We start from the raw sequence: 3,049 nt of genomic DNA, 5'->3' as shown, positions 1-3,049 counted from the left end.
AAAAATAAATGTTCTTGTATAAAAGTTCAGTACAAGACATTGTGTTCACAATCAAAGAGATTTCATTTGTGCCGCTTTGGTACTTATCATAACTGTGTTTCTCTGAAACACCTCATCCATGTGGATACAGTAAACGAGATGTTGATTGTGTGAAAATATTTAAAGAGCGGTTTCTTTATCAGTTCTGGAGAAATGTCTGCTAATGGAGTGAATGGGTGCCGTGGTGAAAGCAATCGAATAATATCCAGCGTAGCATCTGGAAGAGAAAAGGATGAAAGGCGTCAGTGCAGATTCGCTCCTACGTCACGGACCAGACCTCATTATCGCGGAGAAGAGTTGCTATGGATAAAGGTTCGTGTTTTGGTTAAAAACCAGCGCTTGTCTTCTCCGGATGTTAGCGGGCGCTGTGAATTAGTCACCATGTTTTATCAGACTCGATACAATGGCACCATTCCACTTCCATTACTGAGGCGCACCTCTCCAGATCGAAGGAGAAACTCATCTCACGAGAGTCGCCGGCTGTCTTTTTCGTTTTGAATTAGCGCTGTTCTTTTAAAGTCTGGCGTCCAATTCCTTACAGACTAAATTCTTGCTGCTTCGTGAAGTTTAGTAAAAATGTTGATTGAGCCAGAAAGCGTTCATAAAACCTCTGTTGCGTCTGCAACCGTTGCGAACTGCTTTCTTTGGCGGAAGAATATTGTTTTTGCTGATATCGTTGCGCTGGCGCTGCCATTATCTGGGAGAACCGTGGTTGCGTCTTCTCTGGCCTAGCGGGGCGCTCTGTTTCAGGCGAGGCGGCCGTCCGAGGTTTTGAGAGGCCAGTGATGCGCTCCGAGTTCTGCTCGCTCCTCAGCGTCCGTCAGCAGCCGCACGATCACGGGGCGGTCGGCATATCCCGACGCCATACCCCTGATCTGCCGGCTCCGGCGCCTCCTTCGCATCCAGCTCTGTCCTCAGAGTCGTGCGCGCAAAGTGGATGGACCTGAAGCGAGCTGGCGCCACGCGAACCTACGCCCGGTCCACCAACGCCTGCGCCAGACTCCTGCTGCGGCCTGGAGCCACGGCTTCCAAACATCGACCTGACCGTGCCGACAGCTGCGGCCGTCTACAGCGGCCTCGTCTATCAGCTCTACCACGAGCGGCTGCACGGGCCCGGCCTGAAAGCGGCGCCAGCGTCTCAAAATGGAGCCAGGTTATACTTAGAACTAATAAATATCTGCAGGCGCCGGAAAAGCTCAGAGTTGACGATGCCATTTATTGATTTTAGCATGAACTTCGCTTCATTCTGACGATTACAGAGCACAGATATCTTTTTGCGTCTCTGCTACGCGGTGCCCTGATTTAAAGAGATGTTTGTAGTTAATCATTGTTACAGCAGGCTTCGATCTACCGTTGAGAATCTGGTGCAGACTTAAACTTACCAATATCAAAACAAAGCACTTTTCGGTGATGAAAAGCCTGTCAAAAATGCCTTATATAATAAAAATGGTCGATGGCATCAAAGAACTGTTTTACTTACACGGTATATATGTGTGTCGTATATATTTATTATGTATATAAAAGTACACACATTATTGCTATATATTGCTAGAAATGTACTTGCTATAATTTTATATTGTATGCAAATATAGTAAATGTCTAAATGTGACATTTTTCTTAAATATAAATCATGTCTTATATATATATATATATATATATATATATATATATATATAATAAATGCACACATATAGAGTGTAAACAAAACTTATTTTGGATGCAATTAAAAATACAATATTTTTATTATAAAAGTACTTGTATATCATGATAGAATTTTAATGCTTTTTTTTTTTACTGTGGCTGGCACTAAGAAAAAAATCTGCTCTAAAACAGGCTAAGATTGTTTTGTTTCGCGTCTTTATAGAATTCACACAAATTTTATTATTTCTTCTTACAAAAGAAAAACGTACTCTAATGAATGAGCGTTTGTAAAAGTTCTTTATAGTTTTAGTAAGCGTAACCTTATAATAATCTGCCTGGGGTTTGTAGTGTTTTAATCCAAAGGAACTCTTCATTTATTTAATTTCTCTACTATTAATCTAAAGTCACTAAACTATTTTTTCGAAACGTCACGTCACCGAGAAAGAGAGAATAAAGTTTTTTACTAAAAAAAAAAAACATTCATGGTCGCTAAGTGATCCCTTCCTTCGGGTGAAACTTTCTGCGGTTCCCTTTGGTAAAATACAGCGCCAGAAATGCTCTTGCATGCATGGAGGCAACGAAGTGATCTCACATTTTGCTTAGATGTGCGGAAAAAAAACGTTCGTGCGAGGAAACAGGCGTGGAGATGGGAGCAGCCCTCGCTCGGACCATCACAGAGACCAGTGGAGACCCATCTCTCCAGCCTGGCCCCTGGAAATAAAGCCTTGTGTTTGGGAGTCAGCGGCGTCTTCCTCAACGCCCAGCGGACATAGGCGAAACAGGATAGCCTTCCTGACCTGGGCAGTCTTGAAACCGACTTGTGCTGACCCGTTCTCTTCAGAGCCACGTACCAGTCGGGATAACTTCCGGGAGAAGCTGATGCGTGTTGTGATTGTTGCCTCCAGGTTCTCCAGAAAATAACATTCATCTGTTATTTCTTCTCTGAGAGAGAGAGAGAGAGAGAGACATAAAAGTCATGTGATGTCAGAGTTTAAAAGGCAGCGCGATTTTCCACTTTCTCCTCTAAGCCCGCCTCCTGAAACAAATTCGATTTGTACAAGTCGTGTTTCTAGTTTTGGGAAACAGTTTCACTTTTACGAACATAGCGCCCGCATCGCGCTACAGACAGAATTACAGCCCTTCTTTCTTTGGAGTAAACACCTGGGCGGAGTTATAATAAATACTCTGTGATGTAGAGAGGTGGGCGTGTTGAGGTGTAGGCAAGTTTCTCTGGTTAGGATCTCTTATCTACGCTTCAGAGCTTCATCCTCCCAGAGAAAAAATGCACCACTGCAAAAAAATATATAAATCTTACTTTGCATTTTAGTCTTGTTTTTGTAGTATTTCTAGTAGTATGTGCATTTACTTA

The sequence above is a fragment of the Puntigrus tetrazona genome, unplaced genomic scaffold, assembly GCF_018831695.1.
Source record: "Puntigrus tetrazona isolate hp1 unplaced genomic scaffold, ASM1883169v1 S000000769, whole genome shotgun sequence".
NCBI lineage: Eukaryota > Metazoa > Chordata > Actinopteri > Cypriniformes > Cyprinidae > Puntigrus > Puntigrus tetrazona.
The sequence above is the reverse complement of the archived record's forward strand: the minus strand, read 5'-3'. Positions refer to the sequence as shown.